A 21723-nucleotide genomic window follows, 5' to 3' on the forward strand; every position below is an offset into this window, starting at 1 on the left:
CTGTTCTTGAGAAACGGCTTCCGTTACGCCCTACTGAGCCGACGAATTCTTACGTCGCCTGAACAACTATTATTACGGCCACGGCTACAGGAAGAAAGACAGGCACCGCCCGGCGCTTCCGAAATATGGCACCCGAGTTTACAGTTCCGGGCGCTTTTTCCAGTGGCGACGTAGCAATAGGCAAATCCTCCCGCTTCGATGCTCATACGAGTCTGCGGCGGTCATCCTTCATGACAACGACTTTTTCCCGTCTTCTAACACACGTATCTGGAAACTAATGATGCCACGTTTGTCCACAACAATACAAAGATGAACCTACAACCTCATGTAAGGTTTTAATCTGGATGATTGCATTGTCTTGATTTTTTTTTTCTGTTGAAACAGCTGCCACTTTTCATATTTTTCTTCCTTAAATCGACTTTCCCCTCTAATGTACAAATGAGTGTACAAAAAATGAGTGTACAAAATGTAATGAGTGTACAAAAAAATTAATCAGTAAATAAAATAATAAATAAGAACTTCTTAAATAAACATCAAATAGTAGTGATTCCAGCTTAAAAAATCCCAAAGCCGGCTCGACGTTAGACAAACCGAATGTAATTTGAAACTTCAGACAATTTGATTTGAAACTTCAGACAATTTGATGTTCAGACAAGTTTCTTTCCAATAAAAAATTACAAAACTGACACATTTTCAAAAACTGCCAAAATGTTGGCAATGTTTCTCTGCTTCTATTTTATTGCTCTTATTCCTCCATCCTTTTTTATTTCTTCATGCTTATTTCAGTTTATGTATAAAAATCGTTCACTGTGGAGAATCCGCTGCATTGTAGGTCATTCCCGCATTCCGCTCAAATTTGAATACCAATATGAAAAAAGGTTATCTACAATTTCTTTTTCAAACTTTTACAAATCGAAGCCAAAGTTGTTCTCGGCCACAAGCTGAACAAACATGTCGCACCATTTTCGTAGTTTCGTAGTGAAGCTACGTATGACGTGGTAGCTGTAGTGCGGTGACACACTAGAGTGGTTTGTGGCAAACGTCTGACCTCAACTCAAGACGAGAAATGGTTGGCACAACTAAAAAATCATGAAAGTGAAATTGAGGTGGCCATGCATTACCCGAAATTAGCCGTTAATAAAGTACCAACATTTTCACACATGGCAGAAATGCTTTCCAAGTGGATTGTTCAAGCTGGCGCACTCACATTTTCTAGATGAATCTTTTAAGGCACTGCTTGCTGCTTTTGTGTGCATCCCATTTTGGTCCACTCCCATCGACAGAAATGTTAAGATAAGCTTTAAACCTCTGGGAAGCGGCCACTCTATTTAGGATACGCGCCAGCGAAGCCCAGTCTTATAAAAATCCATGGTTGGACTAGTTGCTAGTGGTTGTCGAGCACCTTGAAGTAGCGCAAACTCAACGTGGGCACGAAAAGAATAAAATAGACGACAGCACGGTCATACGTCGGTTTTTTTCTTATTGAGTCCGTGTCGAGCCTCTGTTACTTAAGGTGTTCGAGTGCAGCTTGCTGCGTCTGGGGGGAGTGGGAGTGCGCATTTGTCCCTGCGGAAAGCGACAAATACTGAAGGACGACGACAGTTCTGTCCGCTATGTTTCTGCCTGGTACGACCTTCGCGTTTTACGGCAAAACGAAGAGTAGTCAATCCGCCTCTTTCACAACCCCACTGCGCATGCGCAATCCCCTAGCGGCCAAGTCCCTAAGCAGTCCAGTAGGGGCAGCAGACGACATTCCCCACAGCTCCCGCACAAGCGGGAAGGGGTCGTGGTTGTATTTACATCGTTTGATTTTTTGTGTGTGCTCGTTGTGCGCGGAACAATGCTCACAACTTGTGCTGCGTTCCGCTGTAACTCGGAGTGCCGAAAAGGGAACGGTGTCGGCTTCTATCGCTTCCCGTCGGCCGCACGCGATCGGCTACGGCGGCTTGCGTCGCTCGCGTCGGCTCGGGTGATGGGAGCTTTAAGCTTAGCATCCTGGCGGATATTTGATCGCTGCTATCTGTGCAACTGCGAATGACAATCCGCAACACAACTTTTCACTACACTATCGTCCCCTTTCTCGCATGTGGAACTCAAATTAAATTATAACTGCCGTTTGAGCGATCGGTGATCAATACATCTGCGTAGCCTGTTTCAATGCTTCCGCGCAGGTATCGCCATCTCTCGGCCGCTCGGCGCACCGCGCGCCGCGGCGACCGGTCAGCGTAGGCTTGCATCGCGGCAGATATATCTGGTCGCCGCTTTTAAAATAAGCCCTGACAACAATCCCTAGCACAATTTTTCACCACACTAACACCTACTTTCTCGCATGTGGAACTTTTTAGCGATCAGATTGATTCAGAAGAGCAGCGACAAGCGCGGTTGCTACCGTGGTCTGCGCCGGTTCGAGCCGCTGAGTGTGCCGAGCTGGCAGGCGCGGCCGGCGTGTGCGCGTGTTTCCGAAGGCAGAAAACGCTTCACGATTGCTTGCTTTATCAATTTCTTGCGAACAAACGCGCAGAATCTACAAACTCAGCTCAGCGATCATCGTAGTTGACCATGGGGCAAAAACAGTGGGCGGAGCAACGCCGACGACGCATCTCATGCGCGCATCGGGCCGTCTCAAATTCACGCGTACGACTAGTCGTGGCGACAGTCATAACGATCAGTCGCATGCGAATCGCGTGTACCAGTCGTACATGTGTCCAGCGCTTAAAGACATTTTGCGAACTGCCGGCCTTTATTGAGCTGGCGATCGCACTTCATGCCAGACGACTCCAAGTACTGCTCGCTCTGCTGCTCGGACGGCACACGGATCTGTCCGAGATTTCTCTGCCAGCCCTCATTCAGTGATAAGAAGCCGCCTGGTATTATGTGTTGACCAGGGGCTGTCATCTTAAGGCGTTATAACACCAACACAGAAGAAAAACTTCGGCTGCTCCTCGCCGTAATGTGGGATTGCCGTGCATACAACGAGAACGCAGCCGGAGGAAACGCCGGCAAACCCTACAGCTTCAACTTCCGCTAGGCACGCTAGGTGGCAGCACACCGCAATGAAAGAGGCGGATTAAAAAAAGAAGGAAAACTGTGATCCTATGTGCACTCAGAGGTAACAGGAGGGACCTGCAAAAAGATTTCCCAGATGGGAACACTTTCTGCGTTATCATTGTTTGCAGGTGTTCAGGCAAATCTACGGCTCGTCCGTAGGTTTATGGCCCAAAAAAACTATAGTGAAAAGAACGTGTTTGGCCCTGATTGCTCGAAAGGGCAAAAGGAAAATATATCTCGAAGGACCAGCTGCACACTGTGTTGTTGTAGGGCGTCTCTCACTGAAAGAATGCACCACATCCAATACAAATTTAGGGCGTGAGAAGCTGTTAGACAAGTTGTCATTCTAAGAAACGTTTGTTCCTGAACACGTAGCTGTTGAGAAGCTGAACAGGTGTGTTGAGAGTTCAGAAATATCAGCTCTAAAACCACCATCTAAGTTTGTGGGGATCTTAATTGGGGCTACTCCCAATTACGCGAGCACGCTAGCCCGCGATCCCCTCTCCCAGAGGGGCGAGGATAGCCCCTCGCGCCCTCTCCCTGCAAGGGGGTACGGGCTGACCAATGCGCGCCGGTCCGTGGGCCACGTGGGGCGTGACGTAGTGGCCCCGCCGAAGGGCTCGCGGCGGCGAGCGCGCGCTTCGGTCGGACCCAGGAGAGATTGGCTGGGTGCCGACTCCGACAGGTACTTCGTGCTTGCACGCTGCTCGCCTCGCTTCGGCCTGAGCGACCGCCGTTTCCTCACTTCCGTGAGGTCGGCGAACGTACCGGGAGTTGGATTTCTCAGTCAGTCTGGTGGTCGGTTCCGGTCATAGCCGGGCCCATCACCCGCAGCGTTTCGGTGGCTTACGCCACTGGAACAACAGCTGCCGATTACCCCCCCTGCGCGTCGGGCTCTGTGGCTTGAAGCGTACGGTGGGCGGGTACCCCCCCTCTCTGCCCCAGGGCTAGGAGTGTAATACCAGGGCTGGTTGCTGTACCGTGGATTACCCGGAATAAAACCACGTTCTGAGGAGCTACTTCGTCTTCGCGGAGTGACTGTGCCCGCGTGGCGAGGGCCGCCGCGGCCGTTTACGGCTTGGCTCGCTCGAACCCATGGCGGGCACCTTGGCAGGCTGCACTGCATTACAGAGGTGAGGCCCACAAGTTAAAATAACATTTTTGGAGTTCCTACGTCACGCAGGAACAACAACACATTGAAGAAGTATACACAAAAAAAATCAGGTCTAATCTGACTGAAACGAATGAGGAAGGGCTCAAAGCCTCAACGTCGACACAGTTCACATCGGTCGACGAACTTGAAGCCTGCATCACGACGCTTCAGAATCGCCTAAAAAGGGCTGCCCACTGTACGGCATCGTCGCTACCAAGTGTCCTTGCAGTAGCGTATGGTGCAACAAAGATCATGAAGTTCCCGTCACCTCAACATTGCGGGGAAAACACGGTTGTATACCCGTTACGAGAACCAAAGTTCGGAGGTAGCGCAAGTACTCGATCAGGTGAATGAAATGCCTAAGTGCAAAAAGAATAAACATTTGCCGTATTACAGATTTGAACGAATTTCTTATCCCGCCTCACGTCTCGTAAAATGTAATTATTTATCTAATTCTGGTTTTACACGACCAGTAGAATAAGCCACCAATCATTCATTTGAGAGCCGGAGCTTTTACATCAGATTCAGGGGCTGTGTACTTTATTCAAGGCAAATTTCAGAAAAACACGGTCAATCAATTTCACTTTTAGGATTTTTTAGTCACACCGGCGGTTTGTCGTCTTGCATTGCCGTCAGAGGTTTGCTACAAACCACTCTAGGGTGTCACCGCAGTGCAGCTACAAGGTCATAATTTGTACTTTCTGGCTACTAAATTACAAAAATACTGCAACATGTTTTTAAGCACGTGATGAGAACAACTCTGGCTTCGATTTCCTCAACTTTAAAAAAAATCGAGGATGGCCTTTCTTTTAGAATGGTAGTCGAACCAGATCAAAATGCGAGACCGAGCTACAATTCAGCGCATTTTTCATAGTGAACCATTTTTTATACATAAACTAAATTGGCATGAAGAAATAAAAAGTATGGAGGAATAACGACAATATGGCTGACGATTACTAGACTCCCGAATGCGATATTTTTGCTCAGCGCGTACTGCAGTCTTCTCGGTCACCGCGCAGGGCGTCTGCGTCTCAGAAAGTGATCGCGTGATCAGCGAACGCACGTCTGAGCGCGATAGTATGCCGTTATCTCGCAGGGCGCCGCCACCGCCGAGCATGATGTTGTAAATCGTGTCTGAACCTCCCCCCAAGTGTCACGTGGTTGGGATGAGCCACGAAACGAGGAGGAGAGAGAGAGTTGCTTTAATGAAAGAAAATGGAGAAACGAGGACAACGCCGAAGGACCTACGTACGTGCATCAGGTAGAGCGGCTGGGCTTCTGTGGCGCCATCTCTGCATACAACCTCCCCCTCACACTTTAGCCTCACTTTCCACCTGCGATTTTCTTGTGTCTTCGGCGCTTTCGCTGTTACACGGCCGACGAAGCCGCCAAACGCAGCAGCAGGCGCTTACGTTCTGCGCACTAAAAAGTTGCAGTGACATCTACGTTTAGGTCTCACGATGTACGACGCGATAGCGTTACGTTGACGCTGAATGAGCATTTGGAATGGAGTTGCTGCGAACAAAAGTTTTGCTTACCAAACGCTGTCAGCCAAGAAAGCAAGATTAGTTTCAACGGTTGTAAATTGCCGTGGCACAGCAAAGGCACACGGCCCAAGTCAAGCTGTCACGCAAGAGTGACAAGAGTGACAAAAGTCAAGAGTGACATGTGACATGTCACATGTCACTTTGCACATGTCAAGCTGAGTTTTGCACCCGCAAGACTTACGATGAACGGCTAGGAAACCATCATTCCCCTTCTGGACGTTATTTTCGTGCTCTGTCAATCGGTAATTAAAGCGCCCGCCAGTCCGACCAACGTAAGCCGATCAACAAGCAAGCGGAACTAGTGTCACTAGATAAGGTTACTGACTAAATAGTGACACTAAGCGGAACGGGATAAACGACGTGCTAAGCGCTTGCGCCATACGGCCCACAGTGCTTTGGGAGGTAACCTCGGTCATTCACTCTTGCCTTCGCGGTCGCCCTGGCGAATTTTACCAGCTTTCGGGGAGCAATCAAGCAATGTTTACACTGTTTTTAATATTTTTCAAGCCGGTCGTGAAATCTTGAAGGTGAAATACCACGGCAAACTTTTTTTCTTGGCTCCCTTCCGGGGGTTCGTCATGCCCTTCTCTGCGACACTTCGATTGTCCGTTCCTCAGAATTCCTTGTGTCGCTGATACAATCAGGCGGTGTGGGTAAGTCAGCTGCGCCTAACCGACCAACTTGCTTGTTGAAGGCTGTGTCCACCGAATGGGGGCCCGATTTGCTCAGGTCCCCCTGAAAGGTACAGTAGGTGAAGACACTGTTATCCTCTTTACCACCTTGTAGTATCCGGAGTCTTACAGCAGAAACGAGTTGTTGGCTTGTTGGCGCGCGCTGGTACTTCCAACAGACAGGATTCACCCTTAAATGAGAGGAGCATGTCCAGAAATCTACATTATCTATTCTCTGGAATCATGGAGCAATGTCAAAAGCAAAACCAAAGTAAAAACTAGGAATGACAACCAAGACAGCTATCGTGTTTTGCCCTCTTGATTGTTAGCCCTTGTTTTCTGTGCTGTTTTGCAGTAATCTATTATGACCCACCTGCCCTCACTTCTGACGTTAACGTCAAGGGACTAAACATACTCTTAACAACAGTAGTGTATCAGAAACGCTCTTGTCGAATCTATCGTCGCAACATCACAGAACAACAACAATATCGTCAAGGTAACGAGACACTTTTGCCACTCCACACGATTCGAGTCAAACCGACAATGCATCACACCGTGCCCGCACCGTGTTACCGAACATAAGGGCGATGCATGCTCCAGTGCAAATGCCTTGGTTTTGTGGACGTGCGCTGTTATTCCAGTTAGCAAATCTGGACTGTAGGTACAATGCTAATGCTTGCAATAAAGCCATAACACTTGCCACGCGCCCGTTCGGAAAAGCAACGGCACTAAACCGTATATTCGCTTGTTAGCACAAGGTAAAAATAACCCGTGAGGTACAGAATAGTGACTTTCTTTTATGTGTACCGCGAATGACTCCTATAGTCTATCAGTAGTGTTGAGTAAGGAGAGAATTTGATTAGGGCTTTTTGTGTAGTACGAATGATCAAAGCCTAGTTCATTTAAATGGCTCTGTGGGAACCCGCCTACCGATTTTTTCCACGTGCCTTGCTCGTTGAAAATGACGGGCAGAACAATCTTTCGTATGTGCTTTAGCCGAAAAAAGAAAGTATAGGCATGCTGGTACCTTTGCTTTTGTCTACTGTACGAGAAAGCTCTTTTTAACGTACCTTTTTCACGGCTTTCTGGTTTCGGAATTCATGTTTGACCTCTTTCTGGTAGTTGAAGCAGGCCAGAACTGCATCATCCGCCTTTTTCATCGAGAGCTAGGACAGCGAAATACTTTTCTTCCAAATACCAGGATACAAACGCTAGGTGTACCCTACTTCGAGATGGCTTGTAGCGTTTAAGAGTGCCCACACCTTCAGACACGCGACGTTCGTTTTACCACCCAGGAGCCAATCGTGACACTTTCCTGACATGAGTTAGCAGCTCTGGAGCCGACCTTCTTCGAGGCAGAGCCCATTTTTGCCGACGTCCAGCATTTTACGTACGCCTTGAGGTAAAGGGACGTCTCCGTGGCATCGAGCACCGGCCGTTGCTGCCGGAGGATTAACCGACTCTGTTGGACGCAGCCTAGCAAGGATGGGATGCCAAAGAACCTCGTCTGCCGAACGTGACCGTTCCTGGAATCTTCTCCTCTTTGACCCAGAAAAATAAAAAGTTTGCTATTGTACCCCGCCTTCACAAGCTGTCACACGGCTTGAAAATGATTGTCGACGTGTAAACGTGAGGGTAGTCTTTAGTCATCCACATAAGCTGAAGTTTGCCAAGGAGACCACCAAGGCAGGAGTTATTGAGCGAGGGTGCCACAGAAGGCATCGTGTTCTGTACGTCGCAGGCGTTGAGCACGTCGTATATGACGTTCCCCTTACTTGAAGGTCCGCCTACGTCACTCAGACAGGCAGGTGCTTAATTCAGCGGATGAGGGCGCGCATGTGCCGAGTAATAGGAAGGAGTGGTAACCAAACCACGCGCGAGATTTATTTATTTATTTGCAATACCCTCAGGGCCAAAAGGCATTACAGAGGGGAGTGGTTGCAAAAGAAAGATTGTAGAAGAGCACAAAATTCCCCAGTTAGGCAACGAGCGCGTCAGCAAGGCAGTTATTATATCGTCCCCTTAAAACGATATCAAATTCATATCCAACACTTTCCGTGCCCGGAGGCGACTTGAAATAATATGGAACTTTGTATTTGTGCATATTTAGGGTTGTTCTTAATTTTCGGGTTTTATATTTTTTTAATCGGGGGGTGGGGTAAAAATCGGGTGTTATTTTCTAAATTGATAATCGGGGACAAATCGTTTTTTTGTGAAGCCATCCCGAAATTCGTGTTTTGTGGTTAAATCTAGAGGTGCTCTAAGCAGTACACTCAGATTATTTTATCACAAGGTATCACGAGCTTCTTAACTTTAACAAGTTAAAATTGGTTTTTGATTCAAGCTGGTAATTGGAGGGACATCCGGCTTTTCTAGCCGATGATATCCCAAATTTGGCGTTTGTTAGAAATGATTCAGTAATGATTACAGTAAAGAGCGTTGCTAACCCTCAAGAAATAAAACATTTTGCTCAATCAATGCTGGTCATCGATTTTTTACACGTCCTTGTTTACATACATTATCATCTGAATGCGCAACATGTCGGTCTTCATTAGAGATCTGTCTCCATTAGACATCTGTCCAAGCGTTGAACGTAACTCGGCCGGGAGAAAGTTCTCTCGACATCACAGCTCCCGTTGACTAGGCACAACAATTTCAGTGCCGCATTTACCAGCCTGCAGTGTATCGATCTGTACAGTCATGACAATACTCAAGGAGTTCTAAAACTGTGTTTGTGGGGATTTCTGCCATCAAGTACTGGTTAAGAGACTGTCAGCGCATGGCTCTGCAGCTCGTTACTTTGAAAAGATCCATTCGGAGATACATAGGGTTTAACCCGACTGTCCTGAAACAGGTTCGGGGTGTAAAAGACGGGTACAATTGAGTTTTACCTAAAGACGAACAACCCTATATATTTGTACGAAAAGTGCCAATTGAAGCCCCAGCAGCAATTTGCAGCACTGCGAAGGGAGTGCACGGCACACACAAAGGGTCCTTATATATTATCTGCACAAAATTTAACGGCACGATTACCTTCGGCGCGTAGCAACAGTGAGATTTTCCAAAGCACGAAAGGTGCCCTAAAAGAAGGCAAATTATTTCCATAAATATGTACACCCACGCAAAGGGGGCGTTAGGATTAAAGAGATATCAATGTCCGGGATATGACTGCATCGTTAGTATTTCAACCACTTTGTATTTGTGACTGGCGTCATGTTGCAAACATGACATCAGTCAGCAAACATGCCAAGAATACGGGTATGATCGAACCACAATGTAAAGTGATTTTTACAGCTTGCACCCGAGTGGCCCAACCTTTCCGTCTCTAAAATAAAATACTATACATGGGGCTGATAACTTCAAGCACCTTGAACAGGTTGGCGGCGCTCATTCAAACCACGAGAAATAAATCTGATTGATAGGGCGACATACGTTCTGGCAGCATTCCAAAATAAGCGACACTAGGTTAGCACTGCGTCACCAAAAAGAAACGTGTGAAACTAATGTGCGTTGTAATGATAACTTACGGAATAGATATGTGGGGTCCTTCTAATTACTTCGAAAAGGGGAATGATAAGCGTGACGCCTAATTCTACCCATAGAGCATCATGGTTTAGAGGACAACTTCGTGTACAGGAAATCCTAGCCAAGGTTTTAAAAAAATCAATTGGAATTTGGCTGCCTATGCGATCCGAAGGGCCGCCTACAAGTGGTCTGCCCGTGTAAGAAAATTGCTACCCTGGCACGGTAGTATAAGGGGCGTGGACAGAAAAGTCAGTGGAGGGTATGAGATTCGAACTTCTGATTACTGGGGATTGAAGTGTCTGGAAGTGAATTAGATGGCCCTTAGCAGCGTTGGAGGTCTTCAGGCTGATAGAGATAATTCAGCGATACGAAATTTCATCTAGCCATTTCTTCCTTCAGCCATTTTGCGACATGTCGTACAAATGTTTTAAAAACTACGGCACTGTGCAGCCCGAAAAGGTACGTACAGAATTAGGGGAAAAGGCGCAGAATGTTACCATTATTGATCGCGGCTGGCCTCTGAACAAGCTCAGAGAGGCTAATAAAGCGTTGAGTTTCCTCCCATTACGTTACTCGGCTTTTGTTCGAAATATAAAGGAGGGTTGCGCCAGAGGTGAGAGCTATCTGTGAAAAGAAACAGGGGGGACCCGAAAATCATTGCGTACAAGTTTGAAATGCCTGGACGGTGGTAGCGAATTTCCGAAGCTCGTCACAGTGTCGCTGGAGGACTAACCTCCACGGGTGTCAAAAATGTCCGAAGGACGAAGATATACGTGATTCGATTGCGAACCACCCGGGCCCGCATAAAAACATCCACCCCGCTTAACGAGCTATCGTGCGTGCCACAAATCGCACTCTACCCGACCTAACTGTTTAGCTTTTGCGCAAATGCTGTTTCCAGTTTGTTAGCTGAACGCCGTGCTATCACGAATACACATAGCATTTCACTTTATTGCCGCAAATGTTTTAGGCGCCTTTCGCATACGATATTATGGTTCGTAAAAGGTAACACGTATTAAACTACCTGCCCAGCGTGCACACACAAGAACGTGTTTACTCATGAAGAATAAATCACCACCATGGAAAGGCCCAATGATACACTCGCTTGCATGGGTTAACAGCCCGATCGAGCAAAAAAAGTAATGTATAAAAGCGGTCGATCTAAGCGTTCTTTGATGATAGCCCTCCCACGTGGCTGTGCCGTAGTTTGGGGGCTAAAATTTGCTTTGTTAGCTTTTTCGCGCGGTAATGGTGCGCTGACATTAAACTGCAACTCCCGGCTTCTACTCTTCATGTCACTTGCATCGTTAGCAGAACACGAAAAGTATTTTACGTTCCCCATGCAAAAAAGCACAAAAAGCAAGGTTGTGACGCGAAATAACACCAAAATGACAACGTGGTGCACTACCTTCAAATTATTGCGGTTAACTTTTTTGTTTTCTTTTCACCGCGACAGAAATCCCGCATCTCTGATTGTTTCCACAGATGGGCGTCTCCTCGGCTGTCGTCTGGGTCGTCACCTAAACTGCGCGCCCGCCGCCATTAGGAAGCAACGTGATGTGCTTTCAAAAATAGTCATTTTTTTCTTGTGGAACGATTCTGCACATTTCTGAGAAGTCGTTACAGACTGGGAAGTACAACAAAGCTTGAAGTCAGGCACATGAGGGTAATATGTGATTATCAAAATCTTCTGCAGAACTGAATAACATTTTATGAAAACATACTAAAATTCAAAAGAAAGGAGTACGAGACATGGGTTTCTACCGAGATATTTATTGCAGAGAATAAGACAAAATATGTGCAGGGATTTCCCCAAATACTCGCATACATCGGCGCACGAATGTCTCCTTCAAAACGTTTAGCATCGACAGGTTACATTTTCAGAATGCAGAACTACTGTGAATTGAGAAAAATGTTTACAGGTTATAATCGAAAACATATTTTCTACTTCAATGTTAAAAACACGTGAAGACTTTGGTGAACACTTTTCACATACGCTGCTTCGTCATCATCATCATTATCATCATCAGCCTATCTGCGCCCACTGCAGGGGAAGGCCTCTACCATTATTCTCCAATTACCCCGGTCCTGTGCTAACTGCGACCAATTTATCCCCGCAAACTTCTTGATCTCATCTGCCCATCTAACTTTCTGCCGCCCCCTGCAACGATGGCCTTCTCTAGGGATCCACTCTGTTACCCTTAATGACCAACGGTTACCTTGCCTTCGCATTACATGCCCTGCCCACGCCCGTTTTTTCTTCTTAATTTCTATTGATATGTCCTTAACACGCGTTTGTTCCCTGACCCACTCCGCTCTCTTCTTGTCCATTAAAGGGACCCCGCAACACTCTTCGTGCAGTGCAAGTAAACCTGCGCGACGGTTAGAATAGACTTCCAGGAACACCCGAGCCAAATATTACACGTGCACGTGAAGCGGTAAGCGCGTAAATCGCCGTGAAAGACGTGGAAAAACCAACCGCTCTCTCTTCAATTCTTCTCATTATGCACCCCTGTGGCATGGCCTCTGCGACGTCAATCGGGCCATGGCTGTCCTGGCTGTCCTATTGGCTGTCGCTGGTCAACTTCGCAGGCTAAATTCTGGCATTTCCTGTGACGACCAGCCGTCGTCGGCGCTGTGTATGAACCTCTTCTATGTCGGAACCTGTCCGCATGCTTTGGGTGTTCCTTTGTTTTGAGTGCGCGCGGAGTTTGAGTGACGAACTAAATATTCCACTTTCAACGAGCCCACTCGAGAACAAACGTTTATTGCTCCAAAAACGCCCTACCAGCCTAAGCGCTTGCTTGCGAGAAGGCAGCCATGCCTGGTCTTTTGTGGCACCAGACCGGAAATAGACCCGTCCACGTTGCGGGGAAAAGGAAGAAACTCCCCGGCCTGCGACATATCGAAGGCCGCCGAACCGAACGCCGCGTGCCGCCGCCCTCTCTGGGAGAGAGCGCGCAGCTTTCGTCGTGTTGTCCGCGGTTGAGTTGAGAGGGAACATTTATGCGCGATTTTTCATCGCGCGTAGTTTCGGTGATCTTGAACGGATTTTCATAATTCTTGCGGGAAGAGATTGCTGGGACAATAGACTTTACCCGAAAATACATACCGAGTAGACGATGGTAAGTGTTGCAGGGTCCCTTTAATGTTACGCTTATCATCTTCCGTTCCATTGCGCGCTGAGTCGTCCTGAATTTAAGGTGAACCCTCTTAGTGAGCCTTCAAGTTTCTGCCCCGTTGGTCAGTACCGGTAAGATGCAGCTGTCATACACTTTCTTCTTCAGGGACTGTCATTCATTATCTGTCATTCATTATCTGAAAAACAATGGTAGGCTGCCATTCATTATCTGAGAATGCCTGCCGAATGCACCCCACCCAATACTTATTCTTTTAATTATCTCTGCGTCATGGTTGGGATCCGGGGTCACAACTTGTCTTAAGTAGATATATTCGCTTACCACTTCCACTGCCTAGCCACCTATCTCAAACCGCTGCTTCGTGCGCCTGGACAAAACAATAAATTTCTCAGTACTAACCGGGGTAGTTTTGTTTGGTGATATTTCATCCCTTTTGCAAGAATTTAAATATAAATTCTGAGGGGGTGGCTGGTGCGGTGCGAAATGTACATCGGGGGGATAACGTATGGTGGATGGTTGAGGGGCGAATGAAACATCTTGTGAAACAGGGAGTGAGGCTTTGTGGCGTCGAAGGGAAAGCGGCTGTAATCCAGATTGGGTTTTTAAAGATGAATAACTAATGTCATAGGGATATAACGAATGTATGAATCGGGCTGAACGATTTTGAATTGATTCGAAGTCATTGATTAGGTAAGTTTGAGGCGGACTCCATATAGCTGAGGCGTATTCCAGTTTAGGCCTGAGGAGGGGTGTGCATGCGAGCAGTTTTACGTGTTGTGGGGCGCAACGCTGATGACGCTGCATGAATCCCAATATTTTGTTTGCAGATGAGATAACGTTTGTGACATGCGCATTCTAAGTTAGATCAGCGGATAGTGTCACACTTAGATATTTGAAACACTGTACTAATTCTAGACGGGCGTTAGTGATTTTGTATGGGAACAGGAAAGGGTTTTTGCGGCGAGTGCATGAGACAACTTTACACTCGTAGGGGTTAAGTTTGAAAAGCCGATTGTCACACCATTCTTGAATGTTATTCCGATCTTGTTGTAGAGTTATGTTGATCGGAAGCATTAGTTATGGTATGGTAAATCACGCAATCATCGGCGAACATGCGGATTTTGCAAGAGACAGGGGTGGGTTGTTTATGTAGATGAGAAATAGCAGGGGGCCAAACGCACCCTTGAGGTACTCTTGATGTTACTTCGAGAGGTTCAGAGGATTCGTTATTTACGTGCACGAATTGAGAACACTTTGCTAAAAAAGATTTATTCCATCTTAACACGTTAGGTTCGAGATTTAGCCCGGATAACTTCTGTATTAGTTTGTTGTGTGAAGCTTTATCAAATGCTTTTGCGTAGTTAAGAAAAATGGCGTCAGTCTGAAAGTTTGTGTCAACATCTCTATGTATGCCGTGAAGAAAGAGTGCTGATTGTGTTTCGCAGGAAAAGCCCTTCCGGAAGCCATGCTGACAGGGGTGAAACAAACTATTGGAACCGAGGAAGTTGATAACATGATAATGTATGACGTGTTCTATGATTTTGCATGGGATGCTTGTTAATGAAATGGGACAATAATTAAGTGGAAACAGAAACAGAATCATGAAACAGAATACTTAATACGAAATACCCGAAGGGAGCATATCAGCCCTCCCGAGGGTGGAGAAAGTACAAGATGTAGATGATTCACTGGACAATGCAGGGCACATTTTTTTATATAATACTCCATGATAACTTTTTGCTAACTGGCAGCAGCAATGTCACGCTTCCAGTATCACGTACAGCTGCCGTCAGAAGTAGTTTGAGCACGAGAGCTTTGGCCGAGCCGCATAGGGGCGCTGTAGAGCTGCGCCGGCGGCAAACGAATGGACGAGAACACGCGTGCGCACCTGGCGACGGCGATAGCCCACCTATACCTCCCAAACCACTTCTTTTATCCTGGCTTCGAGCATTCTTCGCAGCATACTGGTCTCGGCGATTGCGCTGATAGCATGCACACCTAAAAATATTTGGAGATATAAAAACCGTCTCTGCAGGTCTCTGTGAGAGCGCCGCTTCTCCGGCAGCTCGCGCGTGTTAAAAGCCTTCCAAAGACTGTCAGATGCGTCTATGCTATCAGTGCCATCACCGAGACTAGTATGCTGCGAAGAATTTGCTCGAAGCCGTATTAAAAGAAGTGTTTTGAGATGTATAGGTGGGCTATTGCCGTCGCCAGGTGCGCATGCATGTTCTCGTCCTTTCGTTCGTCGCCGGCGCAGCTACACGGCGCCCCTATGCTGCTCGGCCGCAGCTCCCGTGCTCCAATTACTTCTGACGGCACCTGTACGTGATACTGGAAGCGTAACCTTGCTGCTGCTAGTTAGCGAAAAGTTATCAAGGAGTATTATATGAAAAAATGTGCCCTGCATTGTCCAGCGTATCTTCTACGTCCTATACCCTCTCCACGCCCGGAAGGGCTCCTATGCTCCCTTCGGGTATTTCGTATTACGTATTCTGTTTCATTTCTGGTGCAAACGTTTCATCCACAATATATGGGTTATAGCTGCCACGTAGGCACGGAAAGTATCTTGCCCATCATTATCTGTCGCGAAAAAGTAGGTCGCAGTGCTCACGTTTAGATCACTGCGAAACGGCCGCCTGGGTACACAAGTGTGCACGCGTTGATGTTTGCCGCCATAAACGAGAGGGCGCGGCCACTATCTCTAAAGGCACAGCTAGTCTTGGCGGTTGGGAGTAACGCCACTCAGATACTGATGCCCCGTACAATTGGCCCAAACCTCAGCACCGCAAAGCTGATTTAAGCAATTTACTAGTCAGAAAGTCGTGTTACAGACATTCGTTTTTCTGTCATTGCTGTCTGAAAGCAAGAAATGTCATCAAGCGTACATTGGTTTAGTATCGTGGCTTTCTGCTCTGCAATCTTTGTTAAGGCGCGTAGCCAACACAACACGTCCCACTTCACTTCGCAAACTGGCACCGAGCTCACCTCTTCAAATTAGCGAGGTTTGCGGCTCCCAGCGCGACGTGCCGGTCCGATCGAACTAAGCTGCGTCGGCCGCCCGTCCACACTCGTCGCATACACCACGGCGAGCTTGCGTGCTCGGGCGTCCGCTCGTCATTGTTTGCCTCCACTCGTACCGGCGGTAAAATCAGCTTAACTTTAAATACCCCGCGCGAGAATCGCCCTGTGACAACTGCTACAGGGCTCACCTCTCATTCGCGTCGTGTTTGCACTGAAACAGCTGCGCACTGGCTCGGCCTGCCAGATCTTGTTTGTACACCCTCCGAAATGAGCGTCGAGGAAGAACAAGCGCGGGGTTTCGCGCAGCACTTTTGTTTTACGGGTGCTTTTTTGTTGTTTAGTGTAAACCCTGAGTTTAATGCGATAATGCAATGGTGTTCTGAGAATTCTGTGTCATGGGCAGTCCTCCGATTAGGGCCAAGCGTGTAGGAGAGATTGGTTGCGTATTTATTTAGGTTTATAGCTCGCCGAAGGTCAGCCTAAACTCTGGTTCTTTCCATGTAACACACCAAAAACTCATGTTCACGGTAGAACACTTTCAGAGGCGGTTCCGCCAACTACATGCCACTAATTTTAAATGTTCATGTGCGAAAACTGTTCGAGACAAGGAGGCCTTTGTAAAACAGCGAGCAGAAAGTTTTTAAAATGAGTGATTAGGCGGAATACTTAGTTTTGTTGGCGTTTGGTTTTCATGTTGGACATTACAATGAGCGCATTAACGTACTAGAAAATGGCAACAAAAAGAACGAAAAATGCAACCCTGGAAAAAAACAGCACGCCGTTGTCTAGGGCGTCCTCTCTTCTATCCTGTTTATGTTGACCGTCACTCTTGAAGATATGATGTCAACGTCTCAGCTACTTACTCTAAACACTTAGCGGGCTCAAAGCACTGAGTGCTTATTACCAGTTACCAGTCCAGCCAGTTCTCCGCTTACTCTACCCACATGATAGAACCAGGCTTGGCCTACCTTTAAAAAAAACTGTGGTTGATTCCTCTGTCATCATAGCAAACGGTAAATTACGAAAGTAAAATGTGTATACGCAGCGAAATCTGCAGCTGATCATGCTTTGCGGCTCTGCGGCTGTCTCGTGGGTGTGCTAGGCGAGCGACGTCCTTCTGGCGGGCCGCTTTAGCAAAAAAGCACTGGCGTCATTTCCCTGACGGATATTGATTGATTGATTGTGGGGGTTTAACGCGCCGACGCAACGGAGGCGATGAGGCGCGCCGTAGTGGAGGGCTCCGGATTAATTTTGACCACCTGGGGATCTTTAACGTGCGCCGAAATCTCGTACACACGGGCGTTTTTGCTTTTCGCCTCCATCAGAAAAGCGGCCGCCGTGCTGACGGATATGATGTCAGTGAACTCTTGTTGTATCCCGGCATAAAACCCTTTCGTGTTAAAATATAAAACCCGAAAAGGAACAGCCCCAAGTATAACGTACCATTTAGTACTAAAGGATGCTTCTCTGCAAGAAGATCCTGTGTGCAGGGGTGCACCCTTTACATGCCGCTTGCTTCGTTGTACTGGCGTCACTTCCATGACGGATATGACGTCACCCAAATCTTGCCTATATCCCGGAATAAAACACTTTCGTGTTAAAATTGCAACGCAGTGAACGAATTGCTGACATTGTGCCACATTCCTTACTCGTTACTCCGTCGTTACTATGGCTCCCCATCAAAACATATATGTAACAAATCTCTCCCGCCTTCACGATAATAAATTACTCGTTTTTTCGCAGAAGCCTGCAGTTAAATAGAACAACTTCGGCTTCGCCTGTACATCCCCAATTGCCCGACCGGCATTCACTAGAAACTGTCAACTGATGCTGCATGTAATTCTTCGAGGACACAAAGCAAACAGTCTGCCCTGTCCGTAAACTACACATATAAAGCTTTTGCCTACTCGTGGTAGTTGCGATTACTCCACTACTCGCAATAGTCATTAATCCCCTTCACTTAAATTACTCCGGCTCATAATTCGCAAATTGCGCCATACTCTTTGCAAACTTTAAGTCTGACCCTATTAGTTCTTTCATAATAGAGCGCAATTTTTTTCTACGCTCTTCCCCTGGCGACTGAAAAAGGGGAGAACACAGGCTTTATTATATTTCCCCTAAAACGTCAATACGATCCAGAACTATCATGCTTTCTGTTGGCTGCAAATTCAAACTCTGCGCGTCTAGTTATTCAAGGGCTCCAGAAGGCATGTCGTTTTGAAGCCCATGAATAGTCATTTTTAAGTACCGGATTTCTGCGCTCGCTTTACACCATCCCTCCTAATGTACTCTCTATAGACAGTCGGATTGAAAAGTTTCAACCCTTTCAGGAAGCAGGGACTCTAAAAGCAGATAAGCAGTTAATGATGTTCTTTGCTAAATAACGTGATCTGAGATCATGCTTTTATAGTACATTTGCCAGGAACTACTGAGTAAATGTTAGATGAGGCAAAACTTTCTACTATACACACTTGCGCCAAGCTATTTAGCCGGTAATCATACCAGTCATCCGTATTACTGAGGCACAAATTAAATATTCCTGAGCATTATTCAGTGTTCCTTTTATGAACGAATTTTAATCACTTGTTAAAGAATGAATTGTACGTGTTGCAAGACAGCAAATGTCACTACTGTGTATCTGGAGTACGAGCAGTCCAGGTGCTACCCCTTAGGGATCAGTGAGTGCGCGTTCCTGAGAAATGCCTTGCGGCAAGGTGGGACGCATTGTTAAGGGCCCACAACAAAGCACTCAGGGAATTTTAGAAGGTTATCCAGGTTTAGCAACCATCCTATTACGAACTTTTTTTCTAGAACTTCTATGCATATGCATTGCTAAAACATAACAAAATACCTTCAGCATTGGCAGAACATTTAGGGATACGCTACATACAGTTAGCAACTGTTATAAGTTGCCTCCGATGGGTGTGGTTTGGGAAGTTCTGTTGTGACGACGTGAAAAATCAGATTGGTTCGAGGAAATCATCCGCATTTGCAAAGATTGCGCGTGTTATTGAGTGAAATCATGCCGTATTTGGAAAAGACTCGAAATTACTTTATTTTCACATTTGCCCTAAGTAGCCAGTTACCGTCTTTTCCGTTCAGCATGCGAAGCAAATATATCCATGTTTCTGAAAACATCGCACGGACGGTATGACGGGGAGATAAGAGGACCAATCTTTAACCACTAGGCGCATTTTTTCCCTGAACGACTCGGGAGGACATGCTCAACGGGTAGACACAAAAACCAAAGGCATACCCGGGCAAGTAATGTGGCAGATATGTTGTTTTTTCGAAAGCTTTGGCAAAGGTGGGGCGATGAATGCGTCGCTACGTTTGTAAATGTTTCAATAGTAACACATTTTACGGTTGCGTCGTCCTATAGGTTTTCGGTGTTTTGCATTCCTATAAAAGTGGTGTGCACCCGCAATTTTTACCAGTGGTGTCAAGATGACTGATACAACTTTTATCGTGTTTGCATCTTCGCGCAAGCAATCAAAATACATCTTTCTGTCCGGTCAATATACGATCGCTTTCCGGGACAAGGAGTCAAAACGTCAAAACGTATAACGCATGGGATATTCACAATAATGCAGATATCGCGAAAGTTCAACCTGTAATAGTTTTAATAGTGTAAATAGAGATAATTGGTTCAAATAAATCTTGAAAAAATGAAAAAATTACAAAAATATCAAATGATTCCGGAAAATGGCGAACCATGCAACGCCCTGTATTCCCGCAATAATGCCGATTCGGGAAAGTTCCACCTGTGGTCGTTATAATAGCGTAAATGGCCAAACGAAGTTTTGAAAAAATAATAACTAAAAAAATATGAAAAAATGCGGAAAGTGTGAAACCGTATAACCACCGGCATTTCAACAACAATGCAGATTTCGCAGTAGTTCCACCTATAATATTTATATTAGCGTAAATTATATAATTCGCACAAAGAAATTTTGAAACACTAAAAAATAGGAAAAATATATAAAAGATTACGGAAAATGGCTAACCGTGCAAAGCCCTGCATTTCCACAATAATAGCAATTTCCCTAAAGTTCTAAATGTGGTCGTTATAACAGCGTAAACGGAGAATTGGTGGAATGAAATCTTGAAAAACTAAAAAATAGGAAAAATATTAATTACGGGAAATGGCAATATAGCGCCCTGCATTTGCCCAATAATGCAGATATCACGAATGTTCCACTTCGGATCGTTATAATAGCTTAAGTGGAGATAATTGGCCGACAGGATTTATAAAAAAGCAAAAACTTGGACTGTAAGAACTTACATAAAGACAAGCGACATAAGAACGCTACGCATTAGTAGATAATTCTGTGAATTTCTGCCGAAATTTTATATTTTTCTTACCTTTTGGTGTTTAAAATCTCATTCATGAACCATCTTATTTACGCTAATATAACGATTATAGGTGGAACGTCCGCGAAATCATGATCAGTGTGGAAATGCGGGTCGTTATACAATTTGCCATTTCTTGTAGTTTTTTCATAATTTTGTTGTTTATTATTTTGTCAAAATTTTGTTCCACTAATTATCTTCATTTACGCTGCTATATTGACTACACGTGGAACTTCCCTGAAATCTGCATTATTGTGGAAATGTAGGGCGTGACACGGTTCGCCCTTTTCCGTAATTGTTTTCTTCTTTTTTCTTTTTTTAGTTTCTCAAAATTTTGCTCCATAAATTATCTTCATTTACGCTATTATAACGATTACAGGTGGAACGTTCGCGCAATTGGTATTATTGTGGAAATGACATGCATTATAAGTTCCGCCAGTATCCGTGTTTTTTTTTATATTTTGGTAATTTTTTAGTCATTCAAGATTTCGTCCGACTAATTAACTCTATTTACGCTATTATAGCGATTACATTTGCAACTTTTCCGAAATCTGCATTATTGCGGAAATGCAGGGCGTTACACGGTTCGCCAGTTTCAATAATTATTTAATATTTTTGTCATTATTTTTTGTTTTTCAAAATTTCGTCCGACCAATTACCTCCATTTACGCTATTATAACGATTACAGGTAAAACTTTCACGAAATATTCAATACCATGGAAATGACATGCGTTACACGTTTTGCTATTTTCCGTAATCTTTTAATATGTTTCTTATTTTTTAGTTTTTTCTAAATTTAGTCCGATCAATTATCTCCATTTACGTTATTATAACGATTACAGGTGGAAAGTTCGTGAATTTGCATTATTGTTAAAATGCAGGGCGTTAGAAGTTCCGCCATTTTCTGTATTTTGTTCTAGTTTTCTGATTTTTTTAGTTTTTCAATATTTCGTGCGACCACTTATCTCCATTTACGCTATTACTCGCCCCGAGCGCGAACACAGTCGGCCCCTGGCGGCGGCGGGACGAACCGCTCTTAGTGTGGATGGCGCTCTCGCGTCGTCTGCTTTTTCACGTTGCGTGCGGCGCAAGACGCGTGCTGCACACGACAAAACAACCAATATGTGTGCTCGTTTGGCAGTAAGCAATGACATAGTTACCTCTGCTTGCGCATTTCCTCTAGAAACGCAATAATCAGCGGCCGTTGCGGGTTAATGCGCTGGTTTAATTCCACGAAACATCTTCGCCGTGGTCACCGCTTGAGT

General features: G+C 45.7%; 1 protein-coding gene across 1 annotated transcript in view; it reads right to left on the reverse strand.

Annotated features, from left to right (window-relative positions):
• LOC144137697 (uncharacterized) overlaps window positions 1-16230 on the reverse strand; it is a 53594-nt gene extending 37364 nt beyond the window's left edge. Inside the window, exon 1 of the mRNA XM_077669640.1 lies at window positions 16070-16230. The gene's annotated coding sequence lies outside the window, so the exon portion shown is untranslated. The remainder of the gene's footprint in view (window positions 1-16069) is intronic.
• Between the last annotated feature and the right edge of the window lie 5493 nt (window positions 16231-21723).

This window comes from Haemaphysalis longicornis, unplaced genomic scaffold (assembly GCF_048455015.1).
Source record: "Haemaphysalis longicornis isolate Haplotype H1 unplaced genomic scaffold, Haemaphysalis longicornis Haplotype H1 scaffold_47, whole genome shotgun sequence".
Classification (NCBI taxonomy): domain Eukaryota; kingdom Metazoa; phylum Arthropoda; class Arachnida; order Ixodida; family Ixodidae; genus Haemaphysalis; species Haemaphysalis longicornis.